At 46.7% G+C, this 27717-nt stretch overlaps 1 long non-coding RNA gene and 1 pseudogene across 1 annotated transcript; one reads left to right on the forward strand and one right to left on the reverse strand.

The window, feature by feature from the left end:
* LOC136543617 (protein LURP-one-related 10-like) lies at window positions 1-27717 on the reverse strand (annotated as a pseudogene).
* LOC136545555 (uncharacterized) lies at window positions 12120-15614 on the forward strand. Its single transcript, XR_010781091.1, has 4 exons — window positions 12120-12549; window positions 13368-13498; window positions 13902-13965; window positions 15147-15614. It is a non-coding gene; the product is annotated as an uncharacterized lncRNA (long non-coding RNA).

The raw sequence follows: 27717 nt of genomic DNA on the forward strand, positions 1-27717 counted from the left end.
TCAACGGCGTCGTCGGTGTGTGGATCGACCCCTGTGCATCTCATCCAGAATCACAACAAGAGCCGCAATGAATGCATAGTCCACGTGAGGGAACACGCTGACACTGTGCGTGTCCATTCCGAGCAGCACATTTGACCAGGTGAGCTTACGATTCATCTGCAGCACCACCAAATGGCAGACATGCATGCATGCATGTTTATTACTATCTCATCAACCCAAAAGTTTATAAACTCCGAAATATAATCAATTAGCTAGCTAGAAGCAAGGGGCAATATATTACTTATATGCATGTTTTGTACTCCACTAGTAGAGAACAGACCTTTGATTCAAGGGCCAAATCAGACTCTAGTCCCGGCATTTTTTGCGCTCGGGACTAGAGAGACCTTTAGTCCCGGTTGGTGGATCCAACCGGGACTAAAGGTCCCTACCCAACGGCTCCTGCGCCAGGTCGTTGTGGCAGGGGACCTTTAGTCCCGGTTGGATACACCAACCGGGACTAAAGGTCGACCTTTACTCCTGGTTGGTGGATCCAACCGGGAGTAAATCTCTTGTCCCGGCTGGTGGCGTGGCCCGTGGCTGAAAACATACCTTTAGTCCCGGTCGGGTCCACCAACCGGGACTAAAGGTCCACCCTATATATACCGGCCGGCTTCTTCCTCCCCGAGCCCGCCCGAGAGCTCAGTGTTCTCGCTCTTCCATCCATTCTTCTTCGATTCTCCGTCGATTTCTTCGATTCCTCCGTCGATTCTTCGATTCTAAAGGTTACCAACTTCAAACTCTCATGTTTCATCATTGTCTTATCTCATTTTGTTCACTATATATAATTATATATATATGGTTCTTTATTGTGGTTTTTTTCATTTGTAAGTAATTTGAGCTCAAAATCACTTAAAGTTTGCATATTTACATTAAGGAAGGTTAAAGTAGCTATTAAAAACTAGTATTCACCGTTCATTTGTAGCATGCATAGCACACTTCATTGTTTAGAGATATAGAGAATTTTAGAGTTTTTTTAATTTTATTTGATTATAAAATGAGAAATTTATAGTGTATTAAAAAATGAGTATAGAGAGTAGATGGCAACTGCTTTCGGGTCCTCGGCCTCTCATGGGTTCCCAAAGCGACTTAGGCCAGGCCTCCCACTCATTGCATGCGGCAAGTGTTGTGATGAGACGAAGATTGTGATGGAGTACCGAGTGAAGAAGGATGGTCCGAACAAGGGTCGTATTTTCTACAAGTGTCCGGATCACAATGTGAGTTATTTTATCGTATTTAATGACTATGGTTAGTTTATACCTATTTTCATGATGGTTGTGATTAAAGTTCTAATTTATGTTTTAATTTTAGTGGGATGGCACTGGATGTTCAGGCTTCTACTGGGAGGAAGAATATGTTGAACTCATGCAAAAATATCTTGCACAACAGGCAGATATGGTGGCTAATGATGCAGTGATCCAGCCAAAGAAGCCCAAAGATGTTGAACAAACGGGAGATCTGTTTGTTTTAGTTGAGATTGGTCGCGAAATCCTTGTTCTGCTGAAGTGCATTTTAGCTTTAGTGTTTATAGTGGTAGTTGGGATTGTCTACATTGTAGCGAGGCTTTCTTAAAATTATAGCTTTTGTGGTGGTATGCATGTTGTATAGTTAACTAATTATGTTCTAGGTTTTAATACGGTATTTATGTCATGTAATGCAGATGAGTCGACATTGGATGTACAATGCTGATCGTCGCTCACAAGAGTTCATGGACGGCGTGCATTCTTTGTTACGTGCGGCCGAGGCAAACAAACGCGATGGTTTCATGTGCTGCCCATGTGCCGTATGTAAGAATACGATGGAATATGCTAACTCAAAGACTCTTCATTCACACTTGTTCAAGTCGGGTTTTATGGCAAACTATATTTGTTGGACGAAGCACGGAGAAACCGGAGTTTTAATGGAAGAAGGTGAAGAAGAACAATGGGGCGATGATGACATTTTTGCTGAATATGGTGCCTTCAATGATACTGCAATGGGGGAAGTTGAAGAAGAGGTGGGGGCAAAGGAGAAACCCGCTGAAGAAGAGGCGGGGGCAGAGGAGGAGCCCGCTGACGATCTTGGTCAGGCCATTCATGACGCACAAAGAGAATGCGAAAGTGAAAAGGAGAAGATCAAGTTCGACCGCATGCTAGAGGATCATAAGAAATTGCTATACCCAACTTGTGATGCGGGGCAGAAAAAGTTAGGTACCACATTGGAATTACTGCAATGGAAGGCAAAGAATGGTGTATCTGACAAGGGATTCGCAGAGTTGCTAAAAATCCAAAAGAAGATGCTTCCGAAGGATAATGAATTGCCCAGCACTACGTACGAAGCAAAACAGGTAGTCTGCCCTTTAGGATTAGAAATCCAGAAGATACATGTATGCCCTAATGACTGCACCCTCTACCATGGCACGGAGTACGAGAAGTTGGATGCATGCCCTGTATGTCACGCGTCGCGGTATAAGATCAGGCGAGATGACCCTGGTGATGTTGAGGGCAAACGTCCCAAGAAGAAAATCCCTGCCAAGGTTATGTGGTATGCTCCTATAATACCACGCTTGAAACGTCTTTTTAGAAACAGAGACCATGTAAAGTTGTTGCGATGGCACAAAGAAGACTGTAAGGTAGACAATATGTTGAGACACCCTGCTGATGGGTCCCAGTGGAGAGCAATCGATAGAGAATTCCCCGAGTTTGCAAGTGACGCAAGAAACTTAAGGTTTGCTTTAAGTACGGATGGTATGAATCCTTTCGGGGAGCAGAGCAGTAGTCACAGCACTTGGCCTGTTACTCTATGTATCTACAACCTTCCTCCCTGGTTATGCATGAAGTGTAAGTTTATTATGATGCCGGTGCTCATCCAAGGCCCAAAGCAACCTGGCAACGACATCGATGTGTACCTGAGGCCACTAGTTGAAGAACTTCTACTTTTGTGGAACAAGCCAGGTGTACGCGTGTGGGATGAGCACAAGCAGGAGCACTTTGACCTGCGAGCATTATTGTTCGTAACAATCAATGATTGGCCAGCTCTAAGTAATCTTTCAGGACAATCAAACAAGGGATATAATACATGCACGCACTGTTTCGGTGACATGAAAGGTATATTCTTGAAAAAATGTCGCAAGGTCGTGTACCTTGGGCATCGACGATTTCTTTCTGCAAATCACCCCGTAAGAAAGAAAGGCAAGCATTTTAAAGGTAAGGCAGACCACCAGACCAAGCCTCGCAACCGAACTGGTGAGGACGTCCTCGATATGGTCAATGATGTGAAAGTAATATTTGGAAAGGGACCTGGCAGCCAACCTATTTCGAAGGACGCCAACGGTCACGCACCCATGTGGAAGAAGAAGTCCATATTTTAGGAGCTATCCTATTGGCAAGTCCTAGAGGTCCGCAGCGCGATCGACGTGATGCACCTGATGAAGAATCTTTGTGTGAACCTGCTAGGCTTCATGGGCGTGTATGGGAAGCCTAAGGACATAATTGAAGCACGACAGGACCTGCGGTGTTTGAAAGAACGAGACAACCTGCATCCAGAGAAGACAGATGATGGACGCCAGTACTTAAGTCCTGCCAGCTACACTCTTAGCAAAGAAGAGAAGGACAGCTTGTTTGAATGCCTAGATAGCATTAAGGTACCGTCTGGATTCTCCTCGAATATAAAGAGTATAATAAATGTGCCAGAGAAGAAATTTGGACACTTAAAGTCTCATGACTGCCACGTGCTCATGACTCAATTGCTTTCAGTTGCATTAAGAGAAATTCTACCACCAAATGTACGTCTAGCCACTATGAAGCTATGTGCATTCCTCAATGCAATTTCTCAGAAGGCAACCGATCCAATGGATCTAGCGAAACTACAGAATGATGTGGTTCAATGTCTTGTCAGCTTTGAGTTGGTGTTCCCTCCTTTCTTCTTTGATATCATGACACACCTCCTAGTTCATCTGGTCAAGGAGATTACTATTCTCGGTCCTGTGTTCCTACACAACATGTTCCCCTTTGAGAGGTTTATGGGAGTCCTAAAAAAATATGTTCATAACCGTGCTCGGCCAGAAGGAAGCATCATCAAGGGCTACGGAACAGAGGAGGTCATTGAGTTCTATGTTGACTTCATTCCCGATATTAACCCGATTGGTGTTCCTGAATAGCGACACGAGGGGAGACTAAGTGGAAAGGGGACACTAGGGAAGAAAACATATATTGGTAAGGGTGATGATTATTTCAATAAAGCACACTACACAGTTCTATAGAACTCCGCCTTGGTAGATCCGTATATCGAGACACACAAGAACCTCCTCCGATCTGAGTTCTTAGGGAAGTCTGAAGCATGGATTACGCGTCAGCACATGGAAACTTTCAGCGACTGGTTGTGAAAAGAATGTCAGGGTGATGAGAGTATTGATGAGGAGTTGTATTTATTGGCTAGACAGCCATTGTGGCATATCCTCACATACAAAGGGTACGAGATAAATGGGAATACATTTTACACAGTAGCATAAGATAAAAGGAGCACCAACCAGAACAGTGGTGTCCGCATAGATGCCACCGACCCTAGTGGGAACAAGCAAACATATTATGGCCGCATAGAGGAGATATGGGAACTGGACTATGCATCTCATTTTAAGGTACCTTTGTTCAAGTGCCAGTGGGTAAAGACGACTGGAGGCGGCGTAGTAGTCGACAACCAGTATGGAATGACAACAGTGGACCTCAACAATATTGGGTACAAAGGCGAACCGTTTGTCCTTGCGAAGGATGTGACTCAGGTGTTCTATGTCAAGGATATGTCTACAAAACCGAAGAGAGGGAAAAACGACAACCACCCAATCAATGATGAGCCAAAGCGCCACATAGTTCTTTTAGGAAAAAGAAACATCGTCGGAATCGAAGACAAGTCAGACATGTCAGAAGATTATGAAAAGGATGACCGAATTTCACCCTTCATAGTGAACAAAGACCCTAGCATCCAGCTAAACGATGAGGACACTCTATGGTTACGGCGCGATCATAACCAAGGGACATACGTCAAGAAGAAGTTCACTACTGTGCCCGCTTGATATATATATATATATATATATATATATATATATATATATATATATATATATATATATATATATATATATATATATATTGATGTTCAATAGTGTGTATTTGAGATATTATGTAATAATTGTGAATTTATGTTTGAATGTGGGGTTATGTCACGTTGAAACGATGTGAAAACAAATTTATGTTTGATGTTGGGATTATGTCGTGTTGAAATGATGTGAAAACAAATTTATGTTTGATGGTGGGATAATGTCACGTTCAAATGATGTGAAAACAAATTTCTAGTCGAAACACAAGAGTTTTTCTGAATTTAATTAAACATTATATTTTTGCATTATTGAAATAGTAATTTAAACACAATATTATGTTTTAAAACTTGTTAAAAAAATTAAAACTTTAGGTCACAGAATTTTGCTGTGTACAATAAAGCAAAATAGAATCTATATTTTTTTAAAACATTTTTATGCCTTGTATTTAATTTTCTGTGCATTTCACAAACATTTTATCAATTGTATTTAATAAAGCAAAATAAAATCCTAATGAATTGGCGGGCAGTGAAACTGCATTTTGTTGCCCGCCAAAACACCTTTAGTCCCGGGCCCTGTTAACGCCCGGGACTAAAGGACCTTTAGTCCCGGCTGGTGGTTGAGCCCGGGACTAAAGGTTCTCCACCTTTAGTCCCGGGCCCTATGAACGCCCGGGACTAAAGGACCTTTAGTCCCGACTGGTGGTTGAGCCCGGGACTAAAGGTTCTCCACCTATATAAGCGCCCGCTTGGCCCCTCTTCTTCCTCCTCCCCACTGCCCTAAGTCTACCGCCGCCGACGCCGACACCGCACCTCGCCCGCACGCCACCTCGCCGACGCGGCCCACCTCGACGACACCGGCGCCCCTCCTCGACCTCGCGCCGGCCCCCGACACCCTCCGGCTTGGCCCACCGGCGCCCCGACGCCGGCCCCCGACCCCCACCGCTCGGCCATCGGCGCCCCTCCTCCACCTCACACTGGCCCCCGACCCCCACCGGCTCGGCCCACCGGCGCCCCGACGCCGGCCCCCGACCCCCACCGCTCGGCCATCGGCGCCCTGGCGCCCCTCCTCGACCTCGCGCCCACCGGCACCCCTCCTCCACCTCGCGCCGGCCCCCGACCCCCACCGGTTCGGCCCACCGGCGCCCCGACCCTACGCCACACCGACACGCCGCCCCGGATCGACGGCCCTACGCCGACCTTACGCCGCCGACCCTACACCGCCCCCACTGCCACTACGCCGCCGTCCCTACGCCAACCCTCGACGCTGGCCATCACCGCCCCGACGCCCACCGAAGCTCACCGCCGAGCACACGGTATATGACTTGCATTGTGTGTATGGTATATGACTTGTGTGTATGCAGTGTATGTTGTAACTGCGGAGCAACGCTGCCCCGTTGTTGTATATGTGGAGCAACGCCGCCCCGTTGTTGTATATGCGGAGCAACGCCGCCCTGTTGTTGTATATGCGGAGCAACGCCGCCCCGTTGTGTTGTATATGCGTAGCAACATACGCCACGATTCGTCCTAGCGAGAACGACGATTCACCCTAGCGAGAAGGGCAAATTCGCCCTAGTGAGAACGACAAATTCGCCCAGCGAGAACGACGATTCGCCCTTCTCGCTAGGGCGAATCGTCGTTCTCGCTAGGGCGAATTCGTCGTTCTCGCTAGGGCGATTTTTCCTTCTCGCTAGGGCGAATTATCGTTCTAGCTACGGCGAATCGTCGTTCTCGCTAGGGCGAATTGTCGTTCTCGCTAGGGCGAATTATACATATATGACTTGTTTACATATATGAATTGTTTATATATATGACTTGTTTATATATGTGACTTAGATTTTGTTAAATTTGTTAGATATGGCTGCCCCGGGAGACAACATGGATGAAGAAATGATGAATATTATTGCTGGAGGTGATGCGCAGGATGTTGATGACGGAAGTCAATATCTAGCTCTTGAAAATGAGCAAGAAAATGTTTTGCAAGAAAATACAGGCGAGGTATATATACTAAATATATATTATATGTGGAATATTGTATATATTTCTGTGTATAAAAGATATTTATTTATTATTTTTTTATATGTAGCCCTCTGGATCGGTGACCACAACGGCGAAGAGCAAAAATGTTCGAGGACCGAAGAAACCACTGGAGGGCCGGTACATAATATCGGAATTCAAGATCGAGATAGGCGAACCACTTGGTCCACATAAAAGGAAATTCATGGAACACTGTGGGTACCTTGTAAGGGACAGAATTCCGATCAGTATCCGTGAATGGAAGAAAAAGATCAATGAGCCTGATGTTAGTTTTGTCCCTGATGTTGACAAGAATTTGCTCTGGAATGATATCCTTGCCCATTTCACGTTGTAAGCGGATGATTATGATGATATCAACGATGATGAATTGAAGGAGCTAGTTCGATCATGGGCTATGAAGAAGATGGCCACACAATTCCAGACTTAGAAGAAATACCTATACAACACATACATCAAGAAGAACGAAACGCCAAATTGGGTTACTGCTAAGGGCCCGATCTCAAAATAGAGGGCCTATTGGAATGCTTTCGTACAGTACAAGACATCAGAAGAGGGTGAGGCATGGGTGAGAAGGAACCAAGAGAATGCCCAAAAAAGGTATACCACCATGACATGGGATCAGGTGGCTACGATACTGCCATTTCGAAGTGGCAAAAAATGGAAGCGGACATTATTGCCAAGGGGATCGAACCAGAATCAGCCAAGTGGCCCCTATGCTCGAAGAATTGGTTTTTCGGTCATGGGGGAAGACTCGACCCACAGACCGGTCAAGCAGTGTATGGGCCAAAACTCAAAACAGCAGCACGCCGATTGGCTTTTGCTATAGAAGCCAAAGAGATTGGTGCGTTCAAGCCCAATAGAGAGAAGGATGAGCTGACGTATGCCATCAGGACTGCTGAACACACTGGCCGAACCAGAGGCTTAGGATGCAACACTCCATGGGTTCATGGTTTTCCTGATGACAGGGAAACCTACTGAAGCCGCCAGAGAAGCAAGGAGGAGCAAGCAGCGCGGGTGGCAGTGTTGGAGGAAATGGTGCTCGAAGCAAAGGAGCGAGAAAAAGCAATGGAAGCAAGAATGTAGGAAGAAATCAGAAAGCAAGTGCAGATAGCAATGAGTGCTCAGAGGCAGGCATCAGAGCCAGGAATGAATGTTAATATTAGCCCTCTTGGTCAGTTGAAAAGCAGCTGCGCTTCCACTGAGCTGCCAAAGCAAGATGACGCAGCGCTGCGCTTCCCCGTGGATGATGTCACTATTCCAATGACATCAATTGAGCTACATGTTCCAAGGGGGAATGACACAATCAAGGTCGCTGTCGGTGTTTTTACTCCTCCAGACCCTACCAAGACACCAAGAATCCATAGGGCACCAATACAACCTAAATATGCTAGGGTTGCAGTGGACCAAGTGAGCAAAGGTTATGAGGATCTAGTTCTTGACATTCCTGGAGGTGATGGAGAGAAGACTCTAGGAGAAGCAGAGAAGGCATATATACTATGGTGCAAGCACTACATCATTATCCCTGGGGCGTCTGATCCACCGCCAGCAGACATTAGGTGCGGACAAAAGTTAACAAAACATTTTTTTGATAATTTTCTATGGGCATGACTAATAATAAGCATTTACTTATATCTCATTATTTTTTGTACTCACAAAGCAGGGCCTCCACCAACCTAAGTCCAGTTGTTGCTTCTCCCGACCATCATAGTGCTCAGGGCAATGATGACGCCTTCGAAGGCACTGCTGCATCCCCACCATCTCCAACTCCTCCGCCGCCTCCAAGGAAGTCCACAACTCCTCTGCCGAGGTCTCCAACGCCTCCGCCGCCTCCAAAGTCTGCACTACCTCCAAGGCAGTCTCCAACGCCTCCCCCACCTCCAAGGAAGCCAGCCCCTAAGAGGTCCGCCCCGCAAACGAAGCCGTTGCCCCGCCCGTCGGCAAAGAAGCAAAAAGCAAGTACTCATCTAGTTCCCCAAAAACTATCTTATGAGAAAAGTGATAAGGAATTAAAGGATGCAGTACAAAAAGATGTGCATGATTTCTTTGAAGGTGTAAAACAGGCACAATGAGCGAGGGACAACCCGGAGAAATCATACTTCTACCTACCTCCGGATCAGCTAAGAAAGAAGGTGGAACAAAAAAAACGGGATTCTCTTAAGAGCGCCACGAAACAACCGATATCGGACTATGACCGCTCTCTCACCAAGTCATATGAGGCGGCGCAAAAAAAGAAGACAGTAGGGAAAGGTGTTGCACAACTCGGACAACAATCGCAACAATCAATCCCCCCCTTGTCGTTCCTAACGAATATGGTTCAAACTTAAACTTAATGGAGGAGGTAGGCGGCTATGAGTCGTTGCTTCAGTTTTATCACGACACTGGTTTGAACCTTGCCCAAGTGCTCGCTGAAGGACCATCTGCTCTGGAAGTGGATCCTTACAAGAAGTTTGTAGCAGGCCAGAGTCTATACAACCTAGAGAAATTAGATGAACTGGGTACGTAAATGTACCTGCTAAACGAGTGGTACATGTCGGCGTCTGCTGCGGGACAAATCTATATTTCTGTCAGAATTAGAAACCACCATTACTTCCGTGGCAATGACATTATCTATGTCGAGCTTCCAGAATTACACCAACTATGCCACCTGGACTCTCTCGACAAAAGTCTCGTTAGCTGCTATTGTCTGTAAGTGTGATTATTTTCTACTATATTCACAATTTCTTTATTATATATTCACAATATATATTCACTATTTTCATGTATGCAGATATGAGATGACAGAACTTAGAAAGAGAAAGGATAATGATGTTGGGTTCGTTGATCCGTATGTCGTATTCAAACACCCTAACCCCCCAAAGGATTATAAGCCAGAACCTAAGAGAAATCTCATGAATTTCTTAGTGAACCAACGCGACAATAAGGAGATACTCTTCCCCTACAACTTCAAGTGAGTGTTATTATAAGTAATTAATGTCGATCATATATATGGGACATCAATATTTCCTTACTAGCTAGTTACCTCTCTCACACACACACACATATATATATATATATGTTTATGCAGCAATCACTGGATATTGATGGTCATCGATATGGCCAATAGTAGATTGAAAATCTTAGACTCGTTGAGAAAATCACAAACGGAGTATCAAGACATGATAGATATTATACAAGGGTAATTAATTTAGTTTCTCTATAACAACATATATATATATATATATATATATATATAATGGCGCCGATCTCTCAACAATTATTAAAGGTTAAATTATTTTTTTATTTTATTGGGAGCAGGGTTTGGAAAAGGTTAATTGAGGAACAAAAAATAAAACATTGCAAAGAGCCACAGGATGTAATCGCACACAAAGTAAGTAGTATAACTACACATTTATATTCAATTAACACCATATGATGATTTCAATTCACCCTAATTGATTTTTTTTCGTAAAAGTGGGTTCTAAGGCAGGAGCAGGGTAACAACTACTGCGGATACTATGTTTGCGAGTTCATCATGGCGTACTCAAAGAGAACTCCTGAAGAGCGTCTCAAAGTACGTATATAAATACTTTTTCCTTCATATTATTTCGATCGTATATTTACAATTTCTTTATTGCTCTCATTTGTATAAGTAATTACATGAGCAATACACATACATATATATATATATATATATATTAATACTTTTTCCTTTAACTTTTATTGAAGACTGAATGGTTGAGGAAAAGAGTCATACGACTTGACCAACTTAAAGCAATTCGAGAGACTATAGCAGGATTTTTCAATGACCAGGTCATCAACCCCAACGGTGAGTTCTACAATGACCCGAACGAAACGTGGAATCCAAATCTGGAGGAGTGAATTCCTAAGGACCTAAACAATTTATATATCAAATATTTGTAATATATATATAGAGTATGGTGTACAAAGTAAGGACGCGTATATTCGTTTGTTATTTATGTACAAAGTTCGAACGAAAACTTACGCGTGCGAAGTACACATATATATTACTATTATATATTACTATTAGCAGCGTATTCGAAAATATATTTTAATATCAAAACTAACTAATCATTAAATGAAAAAAGAAACCAAAAATAGAAACCAGAAAAAGGAAAAAAAAGAGAGGGACCTTTAGTCCCGGTTGGTACACCAACCGGAACTAAAAGTCCTGCCGCGTGGCGTTGAACGCCAACCCTGAAGACCCCCCTTTAGTCCCGGTTGGTGTTTTCAACCGGGACTAAAGGTCCCCCTTTAATCTCGGGCGCCAAGTCGGGACTAAAAGAGGGTACCTTTAGTCTCGGATTGGTGCTCCCGGTTGGGAAACCGAGACTAAAGGGGTTTCCCAACCAGAAGCAAAAACCCTTGCTGCACCAGTGCTCACTTGAGCAATCGTTACGTCGGAGTCGTCGTTGCCACGATACAAGGCACAGAGACCTCTCCAAGTTGAAGTAGCTACCCTTGATCTTGAAATCACATACCTGCTGCTCTGCTGTGGTGTTCCCAGCAGCCAGAAAAGACATCCATCTCTGTCTTCAGTGGGAAAATGGATGTTTTCTTCACCGTGAAGAGCAAATCATTTGCAGCCGTGCTATCCCCTCTAAACACTTCCCACGTGTCAAGCATACTAAATACCTGTTAGTACGTACGCCCTGCTTAGCTTGTGAGGTGATGCTAATTAAATGCCTGAATGCGGTCTATTCACTGGTTTTTTTTTTTTTACAAATAAGTCCGATTAGTGCTGATTTGTTATGAGAGAAAAACACGGTTGGCCGACTGATAAGGCCTGGCTAAAATCAACCGGCGAACCTTTCTCTTATTCGTGTACTACCCTATCTGATCGCATAGACAGCCAGGTCACCCCTTTTTCCTGGCCATTAGATTTTCCATCAACGGCAGGCTCGTACCTCTACGCCCGTTCGGCTGGAGAATTTATAGAGGAAAGCGAATGAAAAACACGGTTGCAAATGAGGGAGAAAAACACTATTTCAGACACGGATCAAGCCCGAAGGGCACCCGAAGGGGCCTGCGTCTCTCGCGTACGGTCAACGACAGGAATAAAAAAAATCCGCCTCGCGAAGCTTCTTCGACGCTGCGCCGCCCGCGCCCCGGTGCCATCCGCCGCCCTCTGTGCCGCGACTTGCGTGCCCTCCGCGCCGCTCGCCGCCCCTGCCATCCCCAACGCGCCGCCGCACCCGCCACTCCCTTCGCGGTCACCACGAAAGGATGCAACCCTTGCCGGAAGCCTCAGACGGCAGGGGTCCGCCGCCGCCGCCCTTCTCCACCGGCTTTATGCCCGCGCCAGCCGGAGGTGCAGCCCTTGCGCCAGATCCTCGCCCTCTTCGGCCACCTTCACCTCCGTATCGACTGCCTGCCTTCTTCCGCTCCGTTTCTTTGTCCTCCCCATACACGGTAAGGTTTTCAGTCCCTGTTCTCTTTCGCCTTGCTGTTTTCTGCCTTTCCGTCGGTCGATGAAATGCTAGACCACACCATCATAGCTCGATGAAATAATTTTCAGTGTTCAAATGGAGCTACCCCTGTATCAGCGCCTTCTCCATTTTTTGTCATGCACTCCTTTGCTCAGAATGTACATATACTACCAACAGATATTCAGTGATTCACAGGATACTATGCTACGTATATTTTCCCCACTACCTCATGTTTGGTACTGTAATCAGCACATGGAGGGCTATAAGAAAATTATGCAGCCTTAGATTTCACTGACAACTCCCAGTTTACACACATTTAATCTGCTGCTGTAATTTGGAGTGCATATTTTAACTTTTACATAATGCTTCATGTATTGGGTTTCTTACTTGGTCCTTCTATGATTTACAACGGCATCAAGACTTCCTTTCCCTGCTAATATGCTTACTGTTAATCTACTGCAGTTTGTATCAATATGGACCCTTTTCAGTGACATACATACTTAACTTTACTCTACTTCCTTATTACTACCATCTTGCTTAACTTCAATATCCTTATTATCAGATCATGTGCAGACCCAATATCGTTAGTTGTACAATGCCGGTGAAGTGTTTCATTTTCATGTTACCTACTGAGGTTTTGGGATTGTGCAATGATGAACTTTTTTTAACAATGAGACAATGCAACTCTGCAATAATGATTCATTATTCCATTCGCTTCTCCATATATTCTTTATTTTTTATTAGTTCCTGCATTTCTTTGCGATGGACTTCAGATTCATTTCTTTTTGTTTCCATATACAGCTTCGGTTTGAGTTGATGGATTCTTTAAAGACTGCCCAGGATTGGAGAATTGTAGATGTGCATACCATGGTGGACTGTACCTCCAAACCTCCAAAGGCTGCAACTGAGACCTGGCATCCATATCTATACAGGTTTTGTAGTTTTCCCATCTTATATGCCCAGCTTTCAAACAAAAAAAAAGTTTTTTCCTACCTGAAGTAGTTTGACTTTGTAGGCAATAACTCTGACAGATTGCCATGTGTTCCTGTGAATGTTTACCTACCTCTATACTTGCTGATGAACCTCAAACTATGAAGTATGAACCTAACTACAGTCTTCTTCTGTACATGATTCCAATAGAATGCAGTTTTCAGAAAAAAAAAAACATATGAACATTGCAAAAAAAAAAAATGAAGATTTTGCTACCTGTACATTCATAGGTCCTTTGTGTGCGTATTGCTCCTTGCCTCGCAATATAATAGATATATTTTTCCCGGTGATATCTAAGTTTCTATGTCTTATAGTCATAATGCAATGGCTGATATGATTATGCAGAAATTTATAAAGGAATGCATTGGACAAGGGAATAGCTTCGGCCATGATGACCCTACTTCCACACGTAAGTTCTTCCATCCTATGCCTCCGTGGGTTCTGCAATGTCAGGTATTTTCTACAAAATAAATGCATAGGCCACACAGCTCCTCCAAGGGAAACCCAAAAAACAGTTACTTTGTGGTCCGATTCAGAGCTCTAGCGGGGTCAGATTTTTTTTCTGCCTCTCATCTTGACCCCGAGAAAATTCAGCTATGTTTCGTACTTACTACACGGTGGTTACTACAATATGCACAAATTTTTGCATTAAAAAGTGGTAACCTTCTTGCTAATCTGATTTATAGGTGTTATAGTATCAATGGATTTATTAGGCATGACAACATGCTTTTTTAATGAAGCACTTTAGTTTGGATGTCATATCATATTTCAGAGGAAAAATGTGCTTTAGTGTTTGTCGAACAAAAATGCTATACTAAAATTAAGGCCATCCTGAACTGCAGAGTGCAGAGAAAATTTTTGGATAAAACATTTTTAAAATGAAAACAGTAACATGCATTGCTTTTGCCGCTACAGTTTCAAACATGCAACCCATTACTCCATGGTGCCCATCCTATTTTCATCGGCCAAGCCACCTATGCAGCTCAAATTTATTTGCATGCGTGGTTCCAGACTATCCTGCTATTGCATAACCTCCATATATCGCCTGCAGCATTTGCGCTTATTTGCAAAACAATAAAGCCCGACATCTTGCACATTTTCTATGCCTTGCCCTGAAATACATGATACATGTTTTGTGGCATTCATAATTATTCCATGACTTATAATTGGTGAATTCACGTGAACATATCTGTCACATACCATCAACCTAATGAGTTCTTACTGATTTGGTTTATGCTGCTGCCATTTTACGTCGATGCCTACACATTCATTTGCATCTAGGTGCCACTTATGGCTTATGTTGCCTAAAACACATGTGAACCATTCGTAGAACAATAAAACCTGAGATAAAATACATGGCCCTTTTTCCAATGTCATTTATGATTCCATCCTCTTTAGTGAGTATCCATATGAACATATGTGTCATATGATGGAATTAATCGTTTCTTCGTGATGTGGTACATATTACAATCATTTTAATTTAATAGTACATTGCTCAGCTGTACGGCTAGGATTATATGTGGCGTACAATTTTAATCAAAAATATTATTTACCTACTAAAACATTTTCCTTATGTGCCAATCCACACAGCAGCTTGCGTGCCCATGGCGAACACCAGTCCAGGGAAAACCTCATCTACATCGTCCATGCTTGCAAGTGTTCAATATTCTTCATAACAACAGGGCACATCTGCATGAGGACAGGCGTAGAACCGTTTCGACACCACGTCAGTTTTTTTTGTTAGTTTTATGGATTTCTGTGAAACGTAAGTTTCAGTATAATTATGGCAGCACATTTCTAACTGATATCCCCTCACCTTCTTATGTGCTCTCTGGTGCTCCAGAGTAAATGTTGGTTGTATCTCCAGGATGCATAGACACCCCGATCATTTGCCATATTTTAGGTTGTTGATATGAGAACAACTGGCAGCCTGTTCGCTTGCTCGTAAACGATCGTAAATTTCCAGCCAGAAACAGTGTTTTTCTCTCACACCAAACCAGCTAGCAGTAAATAATCCACGATCGTTTACGGCCTCCCGAGGCTGTGGGTCACCTAATACAATACCATTATAGCTTACCAATTCTTTTCTGCGTATGTCCTTTTATTTTTATTACTTCGTGCAACTCTTTGTGATAGAGTTCAGATTGATTTCTTTTTGGCTCCCCGTGCTTGGGTTTGAGTTGCTGTATTCTTTTAAAAATGCATATATATATATATATATATATATATATATATATATATATATATATATATATATATATATATATATATATATATATATATATATCTCGCAGATTGGCAAAGCACAAGCAACAACTCAAGAGGTTTTATTTTTCCTCTGAAACAGACACATTGTATTTTATAATGAAAACATTGCACATTGTCATGCTTCCTAGCCCGCGCAACTACGCGGGGGTTCCTGCTAGTATACATTTATTTATGTATATGTTGATGCACTGATAGACCAAGTCATTTCTACATATCCGGAAATTATTACTGCAGGACCATCATCGCTGATTAAAAACAAACTGGCAGTGAAAGATTGTCACCGCCGGTTCTAGAATTCCGAGGCCGCTGAGCAATGATTGAGGGAGATGAAAAACAGCAGCGGACACAGGGAACATTGTTGGTTGTAGCCGAAAACTTTAGTGTGTGTTCTAAGAGGGTGCCAAGAGGAGAGAGAAGCAGCTAGCAGCAGTGCTAAACGTTGGAGCGCAGGGGTGCCAAGCTAACAAGTAACAACCTTAGCACAGGTGCAAAATTGAGTACCCGGTGCTCTACATAAAAAAATATTTCTCTCGTAGTTTGCTTCTTCCCATCTTGCTAGTGTTGCACGTGGTGGTGTTGCTGCATGGGACCCACTATTAGCAAAGGCAGGTGGTGTTGGACGTTGGAGAGAAGAAGAAACCTTAACACCCCCTATGACATGTCTTGACTTAGCACCCAGTGATACATTACTACACATCGGTTGAAGCCAACAATTAGCAAGCATTTATATACAACACATATCACTATAGTTTCTATTCACGACAGCAGATGATGTATAACTGTGTACGACTATCGGTTCTTGGCTGCAACTGGTACTGATATTCCAATATCACTGTTTTTTTTTTTTGGATCGGACATTGTTTTGTGCACAACACATATGTTTCAAATATATAAACTCGTCATAAAAAACTAGATCCAATCTAGGAAAAACTAGGTGGATTTTCATTAATCATTATCATTAAAAAGAGAAAATAGGCACCCAAATTCAAGCGAAGAGGAGTTTTGAACCTGCGTGGTTGGGTGCATGATCACACATTTCACCCAACCAGTTGAGCTAAATTCACTTCTGCATCTAAACTCACCATGATTCTTAAACCATGCAATGCCTCCAAATGAGCACTCTGTGCAACCACTCCATTCGTGTTGTTTGTTTGGTGCTGGTAGTAGTAAGTAGAGAGACAGACTTCCAACATTTTCATGCACATATGCGAATTAGGATAATGCTATATGTCGGTGCAGAAAGTGACCAACTAGTAAATATTTATAGTTTTGTTGTACGTTGTGATCGGAGGTGCCCTAGCACTCAATGACACAGGATTTATACTGGTTCAGGCAACGTGCCCTACGTCCAGTCGGGGTCGGTTGGCGACTTTATTCCTGAGCCAAGGTGCTCGAAGTCTGTAGTGGGGTTACAAACAAGAAGGAGAAAGGAGGGGGTATACAAGAGGTTCGGAAGGCTCCGACCGGAAGGGTTGCGGTCGGAACTCGGTGGTACTGCGGTTGTAAGGGGTTGGTGTCGATCTAGTGAGTCTGAGCTTGAAGAAGTCGATCTCTCCTGGTTGGAGGGAGCGCATCCCCTTTTATAGATGAAGGGGATGGCTCTTTACAGGTGAGAGGGAGAGAGTATAGATATTTCTAAGCCTTGCTGCCTACGATGATGAAAACTGGATAATGGTTGAAGCCTCCCAATACTGTCGATGTCGATGTCGCTGTAGGATGTCAGATGTGCACGGGGTGTTGAGATATCTTCTTCAGGAAGGATGGACGCCGGTACCTATAAATACTTCTTGATGCCTAGTGGCATGTGAGGAGCCGCGCTATGTTCACTCGGTATGGCAAATCCTGGAGCCCATGCTGCGATCGATGTCCAGAGACACATGGGGGGCTTACCGTATGGGAGTTTCTAGCGGCCCCTACAATACTTTGTGTCAGGGTGGCTGCAGAGCACTGTTTTGCGCAGGGTATGGTCCCTGGTACAGTGGTTTTGACTTGTGAGCCATGCCTTGCCTTTCTCCGCACGTCTTCTGGTTCGTTCCGAACGGGGAGCCCCCGGTCGGATGGCTCTAGTCGGCCCTTAGTGCGCCGGTCGGAGAAGAGCGGTGAGCAGGCTTCCCGCGAGCCCCGGTCGCGGGGTCGGAGCAGGAAGCAGCGTTTTGGGCCAAGCCTTCCAATTGGAGAGACTACTTGGAGACGGCTGGTGCCTGAAGTGAGTGCTCCGGTCAGAGAGGTGGGCCGAAGAAGCTGACGAGCGGGCGCCTGCTCTTATGGGTAGACCTTTCGGTCAACGACTGGACTACCCTTCTGGCCTGCTGTGTTTTAGTTTTTTGGGCCGTCCCATGGAATATATGTTGTTTTCCTGGGCCGAGTCCGGGCGTGGAAGCCAGTCCTCGAGGGACCCCGGGTTTATGAACCCGACAGGAGCCCCCGAGCCCCCGGGCGATTTGAGCTGAATCGTCCGGGGGATTTTTGCCTTGCTGGCGGGTGCACGCGAGCGCACCCGCGGGTGTAGCCCCCGAGCCCCCGGGTGGTTCAGGCGGAACCGGCTGGGGGTTCTTTGTGTTGTGTCTGTGGGTGCGCGTGTTTTGAGTTTTAAGATGTGATTTTGTTTAACCATGGTGTCGTTGTGCAGCCGAGGTGTTTTTAAGCGCGGGGATTGGATTGAGATAGAACCTATTGATCCCGGCATCGGTGCGCGCTGGGGATCGGGCGAGGAAGTCTAGTTTTGGATGTAACAGAGTTCGATCTTTGGCATCGGTGTGCGCCGTGGGATCGGGTAAGGTGTAGTTACGAGTAGACTCAGGCGTCCGTGCTCGCCGTGGATTGAGAGAGTTAGTTTTAGTTAGTGAAGCCGTTTGAAGCCGTTACGCGGTCCCAAGAGCTGTAGCCGGATGTTGCCTATCCTGTCGACGCGACTTCAGGAGTCACGGTCCCAAGAGCCATAGCCGGATGTTGCCTATCCCATCGACGCGAATTCAGAGTCGCGGTCCCATGGCATTTAAGCCCCCGAGCCCTATCGGGCCTTCGTGGGGGCTGAGTTGTTTTGCGCTACCCCATCCGGTTCCTCACAACCAGAGGGGCTGAGTTTCGTTGCCTGTCCCGATCGCTCGGGCTGGAAGACTAGCTCGGTGAGCTCGCTAACGGGTGTGATCGAGTGGAATCCGGGTTCGTCGTTCGTGACGGGGTCGGCATAGCCCTCTTGTGGCATTCCACTACTCCTTTACCTGCAGCTCGACAGATGCCTAGGTCGTTCCATAGAGTGACCTAGGTGGCCTATCGGCCTCTCCTCGATGGAGATTCTGTGGGCTTGGCGAGAGGTTCAGGATCGAACGAGAAGGTTGAGATGACCCGGTTTGCCAGACCGGGCAAAGGCTACACGGTGCTCATCTACGGTTTTCTCCCCTGACTCTGTTCGGTTGCCCATATCGAATGAGACAAGCCGCTGCTTCGTGGCGCAACACGGAGCATTCTAATGCATTTCGCTGCATGTGCGATGCTTAGTTCCCGAGCCCCCGGGCAGTTCATGCCCTAACCGTCCAGGGGGTTCAGGCGTATGGAATGAAATGCGCGTATGGATGTATGAATGTTTTATGAAATGTGCGTATAGATGTATGAATGTTTTATGAAATGCGCGTATGGATGTATGAATGTTTTATGAAATGCGCATATGGATGTATGAATGTTTTATGAAATGCGTGTATGGATGTATGAATGTTTTATGAAATGCGCGTATGGATGTATGAATGTTTTATGAAATGCGCGTATGGATGTATGAATGTTTTATGAAATGCGCGTATGGATGTATGAATGTTTTAAATTGAAATAGAGGGGCTTTGATAGTGTTTTACCTTGAAGACTGGAGAGACGGGGTTCGTCGGGCTCCAGTCGGAAACGTCCGACCAGGACCTGCGCTTGTTAGTCGTGGGTTAGCCCTCGCGTGAACAGTTTTGTATTTAATGAACATATGCTTACCTTGATGACCTAAGAGACAGGGCTCGGAGAGCTTCAGTCGGAAATGTCCGACCAGGACCTGAGCTCGTCATTCGAGACGGAGTCGACATGGCCCGTATGGGGCGCCCCTTCGCTTCCTACCTGTATCTCAGGTGCTTATCCTGAGTGAATCGATCGACTCAGGAGGCCGGTTGATCTCTTATGGTGTTCAAGTGAAGTTGTTGAGTGGCTGTAGCAGTTTTAAATTTGTGGGGGAAGCCCCCGTATAAAACGTTCGTGTGCTTAACAGCTATAATGGTATTTTGTTTTCTGTGATGGAGTCATTCCGTTCGGGGAAGCTTGTTCCCTTCCATTCCTTAGTTTCTCCTTAGCATAATTTTGTTTTAAATTTCTTTCTATCTCGTACCTGCCCGTTTGTTCCGTAGGTCATAACTTTGCGAGCCCGGGGCATGGCTCGCGAGGCTCAGCCGGTTGTAGCCGTAGGAAAAGGCAGGGTGCAATCAGTCGGAATTTTTAAAGCAAAGCTACGTAAGGTAAATTTAAAGGAATGAACTACCCCTTCGTTAGGGTAGGAAGGAATTTCTCCATACAACAGTAAACAAAACAGAGAGGTAGTACTCAATATTTGTATATTTATGGAGCCCCCGAGCGACCCGGATTGAAAGTGTTCGAGCGGGGGCGCTCTTACGGGAGCATGCGCTTTAACCGAAGGTGTTTAGACCGATTCTAAGGGAAAAACGACGTAGTTGTTCAATGTTCCAAGTGTTGTTGAGAACATTGCCGTTGTTGTCCTCTAGTCGGTAGGTGCCCGGTCGGAGGCTGGGCCCTCTGGCGGTTCATCGAAGGGTGACCTAGAGTGGCCCTTCCCTGAGGACCCGTCGAAGGCGAGGTTCGTCCTTCGGGATTCTCGGGAGCGCCAGCTCTGGGAAATTTTTGGTGGACAAGGGTATGCCGTGGTGTTCGAGCTTACCGAGCTGTCCGCGAAGCTGGAGAGCACTCGGAAGTAGGATCAATTTGCCCGGCAGCTGGTTGAGGTCGACCTGCAGCTTGCCGTGGAGGTGAGTTTTTGGTACTTCTCCTTGCCCTTTGAATCTTTCATCGGTTGTTTTTATAACGCCTGTTTTTTTTATAGGAGATAAGGAAGGTGTCGTCCCACAAGTCGCACTTCCTCCAAGCGGAACACGCTCGGATGGCTGAGCTAGAGCATCGGGCGGAGTCCGCTTGCCGTGAGTCCCAAATCCAGATGGCCGAGGTGGCCGTAGCGCGGGCGGAGGGGCAGCGTGCGGTGGAGCAGGCGACTGCTACCGAGCAAGGGCTCGAGGCGGAGAAGGCCCACCATGAGGAGATCAAGGAGGGGCTATAGACGTCCCTGGCTAATACTAAGGCAGCGCTTCAAGAGGCCTTGGCGGCCCTTGAGCCAGAGCGAGCCGCCCTGGAGTCGGCATAGAAGGCCCTGGAGGTGGAGCAGAGGGCCCGGTCGGAGGCAGATCGGGAGGTGCTCACGCTCTGGGACCAGGTGATGGGGATGGAGGACACGAGTGCCCGGCTGCGCGAGCAGGCGGCTCGGCAGGCAGAGCATCTCTCCACCCTTGAGACCTCTCGCGTCGGTGCGTACCTTTTTGTTTTCTCGTGGTGTTGATTCCTTTTCCCCTAGCCTGTTTCTGAGGTTGTTGCCCTCCTCGCAGAGCTGGGAGAAAAGGTGAAGGCGCTGGAGCGAGACCTGGAGACGACCAAGGCGAACTTCAGCCAGAATGTTGAGGAGCTGGCCAAGTCCTGTGAAGAGCGACATGCTCTCAAGGGGTACCTTGGTCAGATACGCAATGCTGCCCAGCTCGTCATCTCGGAAGTCTTTGGGTCAGCGCCAAGTACCAACGCGTCCGTGGTTCAACTGGTGGAGGTCCCGGACACGGTCAAGGACCTTGTCAGGAGTGGGCTGTTTTATGGAGCATCGAGGGTGCTGACCTCGGTGGTGACATAACACCCGAATCTAGACTTCGCCACTATCTGCGGTGGGTATGCTGAAGGCCTGAGCATGGAGGACATCCAGTCAATCGGGGTGAGCCTGCTGCCGCATGCGCGGTTGGTGTCAGAGCAGGTCTCCGCCGAGTGGGTGATGGATGTTCGCCGTCAGGACATGGCCCGAAGCATGCGTGGAGAGGATGCCTTCAAGCCTGCAGATAGCACGGAGCCTGGTTCAGGGGGTAATGTCGCCTCGGCCCTGATCGAGCCAAACGTCGTGCTGCCGAAGAGCGAGCAGCCTACGCCTTCGTCGGTCGCGCCGTCAGCAGATGCCGCTGGGTTGGTTTAATACCTTTTTTTTAAATACAAGTAGTTAGTAAATATAAAAAGTTTAAGTTCGTGGGGGGGCCCTGTGTAAAACGTTCGTGTGTGTTTTAATGACTGCAATCGATTTTTGTTTTTGTGATGGAGTTGCTCTGTTTGGGGAAGCTTGTTCCCTTTTGTTTCTTAGTTCTCCCTTAGCATAATTTTGTTTCAAATTTCTTTTTATCTCGTGACTGCCCATTTGTTCCGTAGGTCACAACTTTGCGAGCCCGAGGCGTGGCCCGCAAGGCTCGGTCGGTCGTAGCCGTAGGAAAAGGTGGGGTGTGATCAGTCAGAATGTTCTAAAGCAAAGTTACGTAAGGTAAAACAAAGGAATGAACTACCCTTTTGTTCAGGTAGGAAGGAGTTTCTTCATACAAAACCAAAAGAGTACTTAGGGTAAAAACAAAAACAAAGGGGTCGGGACACTCTTACAGGAGCGTTCGCTAAGTAAAGGTAAGACAGAAACTTAGGAAGAGAAGAAAAGACATAGCTGTTCCAAGGTCGTCGGAGAGAGCATCGTCGTCGTTGTCCTTCAGTTCGTAGGCTTCCGGTCGGATCCCTTCATGCTCCAGTCGTCTAGATCCTTGTCCGCTGCGCCCCCTTCTTCGGTCACTGCCTCCTCGCCTTTTTCTTCCCTTAGCCTACCGGCCTACCTCAGCAGGCGCCTGAGGAGCTGGCAGTGCTTGTAGAGATGGTTGACGGGATAGTTGTGGTTGGTGCATGGGCTCTCCATGAGATCGTGGAAGTGGCCTGGAGGGTCTTGCTGGGGCTGAGTGCCCGCGTAATCTACCGCTGTGGCTAACGTGGAGTTAGCCGATCGGCGGCGATCCTTTCTATTCTTCTTTCCCCTCTATGTGGAGGGGCCTTCGTCTTGATCCTGGTGCTTGGCCTTGCCTTTGTCGTGGCCCCCGTTGAAGCGTGACAGAAAAGGCGCTTGCTGGGGGTGTTGGACGAAGGTCCGTGGTTCTAGGCTATCAGGGCTGGGACTCCGACCAACACTGCGCGCGTCTTGGTTCGGCCCAAGCCGCGCATAGATAGGCGGTCGGCACAGGGTGGCCGTCAAGTCAAGACGAGGTGCGGTTGTGGCTTCTTGTGCCGCAATCGGTGGTTGTGGCGATGACAGTGTGTAGTGCCCCATCTGCTGCGTCCTTGTTCCTTGGATGGGGAGCAAGGTCACGAGTTGGTGTCGTGATACGGAGCACTCTGCTTGTTGAACGGCAGCAGTCTCCAACAGTGCCCGGAGGTTCTGGTGGATTGCTCGTCCACGATTGTCATTCGGCTTGGGCAGGTCACGCAGGAGCATTACCATGGCAGCAACGTTCTGGCTGGCCCAAGCAAACTGTGGGGGGTTGGTCCCCTGAACTAGAGCGTTGCGCTAGGGCTGACGGGTGTGACCCCGATCGCCGCCCGCCGGTCCATGCGCATAGGGCGCAGCGTGGTGCGCCGGGCGTGTTGGTGCAGTTGGCGGCTGATGCGGCCACTGTCGTCGTAGATCCTCCCTGTGCTCATGTGTGAGCTCGGGGGTCTTCGCATGAGGACCCAGCGGGGCATGGGTCTGGAAGGACTCCGTTACCGATGCTGGAGCCGTCACTCCCGACGTCGTCATCCATGATGTCGAGGAAATAGGTGGGAGCATATCTCGCCATCCCCATGAACTCAGACGTGAGAGGGTGCGGTGCCAGCACCTTTTGGAGTCCCCTGGCGTATGCGTCCATGGAAGACGCAAGGCCATAGGGGAACTGGCCGTATGGCGGCTGCGATGGGGACAACGATAACCCACCGGGTATTTGGTGGAAGATAGAGCGCAGTAAGTAAATAACAGCATGTATATTATTCACAGTGGGGTTTGAGCAGAGAGTTTGCTTGGAATGAAGCATAGATGCCGCACCGTTGAAGTCGCGCGTCCCGGAGTCGATGGAGGACGTCCCTCCGACGGGTGCTGGGTCGTGAGCCTCCTCACGAAGATAAAGTACGCCGAGCCGGTTGGCGACAAAGTCCAGGCTCTCAAAGCGGAAGGCCTGGGACGGCTCGAAGATGGGTGGAACCCGCATCCCGGCAGGCGAGAGTGCAGGGAACTCCAATGAGCCAAAGCGAATCGTATCGCCCGAGCCCACCACGGCGGGGGTGGCAGAAAATGGGCCATCCGATGTACAAAAGAGTGTTGAACGTACAGCATCTTCCCCACGTACGACGCCAACTGTCGGTGTAGAAAGTGACCAACTAGTAAATATTTATAGTTTTGTTGTACGTTGTGATCGGAGGTGGCCTAGCACTCAATGACACAGGATTTATACTGGTTCAGGCAACGTGCCCTACATCCAGTCGGGGTCGGTCGACGACTTTATTCCTGAGCCTAGGTGCTCGAAGTCTGTAGTGGGGTTACAAATGAGAAGGAAAAAGGAGGGGGTATACAACAGGTTCGGAAGGCTCCGACTAGAAGGGTTGCGGTCGGAACTCGGTGGTACTACGGTTGTAAGGGGTTGGTGTCGATCTAGTGAGTCTGAGCTTGAAGAAGTCGATCTCTCCTGGTTGGAGAGAGCGCATCCCCTTTTATAGATGAAGGGGATGGCTCTTTATAGGTGAGAGGGAGAGAGTATAGATATTTCTAAGCCTTGCTGCCTACGGTGATGAAAACTGGATAATGGTTGAAGCCTCCCAATACTGTCGATGTCGTTGTAGGATGACAGATGTGCACGGGGGGGTCGAGATATCTTCTTCAGGAAGGATGGACGTCGGTACCTGCAAATACTTCTTGATGCCTAGTGGCATGTGAGGAGCCGCGCTATGTTCACTTAGTATGGCAAATCCTGGAGCCCATGCTACGATCGATGTCCAGAGACACGTGGGGGGCTTACCGTATGGGAGTTTCTAGCGGCCCCTACAATACTTTGTGTCAGGGTGGCTGCAGAGCACTGTTTTACGTAGGGTATGGTCCCTGGTACAGTGGTTTTGACTTGTGAGCCATGCCTTGCCTTTCTCCGCACGTCTTCTGGTTCCTTCCGAACGGGGAGCCCTTGGTCGGATGGCTCCAGCCGGCCCTTAGTGCGCCGGTCGGAGAAGAGCGGTGAGCAGGCTTCCCGCGAGCCCCGGTCGCGGGGTCGGAGTCGCGAGGTCGAAGCAGGAAGCAGCATTTTGGGCCAAGCCTTCCGATTGGAGAGACTGCTTGGAGACGGCTGGTGCCTAAAGTGAGTGCTCCGGTCAGAGAGGTGGGCCGAAGAAGCTGACGAGCGGGCGCCTGCTCTTACGCGTAGACCTTCCGGTCGACGACTGGACTACCCTTCCGGCCTGCTGTGTTTTAATTTTTTGGGCCGTCCCATGGAATATATGTTGTTTTCCTGGGCCAAGCCCGGGCGTGGAAGCCGGTCCTCGAGGGACCCCGGGTTTATGAACCCGACACTATACTTTAGAGCCTAGGATTTGTTTTCAACAACCAATATCTGGACTATAATATCTTGATTGGATGATCATGCTCTTTTCTTCTTTGTGCTTACAAACTATGTCTTCTTTGTCATGTGCCCGATTGTCTCATATATACTGCCTACTCTATCTAACTGCAACTTCTTCAATGGTAGCCTACTACCATCTGTTCCACTAGCTTGGCTTCACTATGCCTCTCTCACCACACAGCGACGAAGCTAGCGGGGGGGCTACCCGTGCTCCAGCCCCCCCTACGGCCATGATTTACATGGAGCCCGGGCTTAGCCCGGGCTACCGCCATGAGGAGGAAGAAGAAGGCAAGGAGGGGCTGGAGGAAGAAGAAGAGGAAGCTAGCCCTGGCTTCGTCGATTCCTGGCTTCGTCGCTGTCACCACACAACCATCATCCTTCACCACTTGTAGCCAGCGACATTCCACGCGTTAAACCATCCTCTACCTATCTCTTCCACCTAACATGCTCGCTCCTCTTTCCTCTTCTACCACCTCAATGGTATCTTCTGGTTAAACTTGTCCTTGCCCCCGTATGTTCCTTTAGCTCGGTTTTACCATGGCTCCGCTCCACCCACAACCAATGGTATCTTTTTTCTCCAGACAACCTGCTACCTTTTTCTTCTAACAAGCATGTTGCCTCCCCTAGTTCCCTCCCCTTTTTATCCTGGATTTCACCATGGACCCTAAAAACCTAAAACCTAACTTCACCCAAAACAACTCACCCTAGATTTGAATGTCACCTAAAATTCTTCTTCTTCTTTCAGGAACTAGTTCTAGAGTAGGAAATAAAAGCACTAGGCCAAATAATAAAATGAAAATGAAACAATGGGCCAGGCAATATCAGCCCAAAAAAGCTTGTGGCCCATGAAGAGGCAGCCTGCTATGTGGGCTTTAGCAGGCCAAAACTCATTTTGTGACATTTTTTCCTACCATGTTAGCTTTTGATCCTACGTGGCATTTGCCCATGTGGCAAGGCCTAAGATTTTGTGACAATAAACCAAAGTCATAAACCAATATGACACTAAAATCCATTGTCATAAGCTTGTGACAATGAATATACAAATGTCACAAGATCACTTTTGTGACGCTGATTTTTTTACGTTTGAATTTTGGTCAACTGAAAGCCATAAATCTTAAGATGTGACAATAATTCCATATATTTTGACATAAATAGAATGTCAAAAAACCACAGATGTCTTGTAGTGGTGGGAGCTGGCTAGGTAGGGTTGGATGTTGTATAGTATTAAAAATTGAAACTTTATAAAATAGAGACGTGCAAATTTTCAAAAAGAATAATAAACAAAGGTTTAAAAACTCTGAAAAAGACTATGGGAAACCAAAGTATTGGAAAACTACAGTTTTAAAACTTATTGATGTGCAAAACCATGGTTTACAGGAAAATGAGGCTAGAGTGGAGTTTTAAAAACTCCAAAAAGACTACAGGTTTAGCAATACCATTGGATTCAAAACCATACAATTTGTTGCATCCAAACACTTTATGCTACCCTAAAATCAAAGAATTTCACAAAACTATGGTATTTCTTAAACTCGAAAAGTACTTTGCATCCAATCAGGGTCAACACTTTTATCAATACTATGGTATCCAAAACTATAAAGTTTATTGCATCCAAACGCTTGTATTTTACAAAATCAAGGTTTTTTTTGAAAACTAAAAAAAATAACTTGAACTCAAAGGGTGGTTGACTTTTTACTCCATTTATTTCAAATTGTAAGTCATTTTAACTTTATCCTAAGTCAAAGTTATCTAGCTTTTACAAAATTAATTTGTTACAAGGAATATACTAACATTCCGTTGCATGGTGAGGAGGGATTTACTCCATTTATGCCGAGGAAGAAACAAAAGGAAATGCGCATGGTGAAAATCGATCCGCCGTGTGTGTAACGTTACCTACCTTCCGTTGCATGGTGAGGGAGGATGGCCCGTCCGGCGGCGTCGTGGAGCACCCGGTGGCTCCGGACGCAGAGAAACGTGTCCTTGGCCTGCAGCACGACGGCGCCGTTAGCGTCGTCGTCGGTGACGGTGAAGTCGCCGCCGGAGAAGCTCATGTACTTGGTCACCGTCAGCGACACCACGTGCGGCGCGCAGAACTGCGGGGACACCACCGCCACCGCCACCGGTGCCGGTGGCGGCGTCAGCGCCAGCGCTGATGAATTACTGTCGTCCAATTCCAT

This window comes from Miscanthus floridulus, chromosome 3 (genome assembly GCF_019320115.1).
Source record: "Miscanthus floridulus cultivar M001 chromosome 3, ASM1932011v1, whole genome shotgun sequence".
In the NCBI taxonomy this organism is placed as follows: domain Eukaryota; kingdom Viridiplantae; phylum Streptophyta; class Magnoliopsida; order Poales; family Poaceae; genus Miscanthus; species Miscanthus floridulus.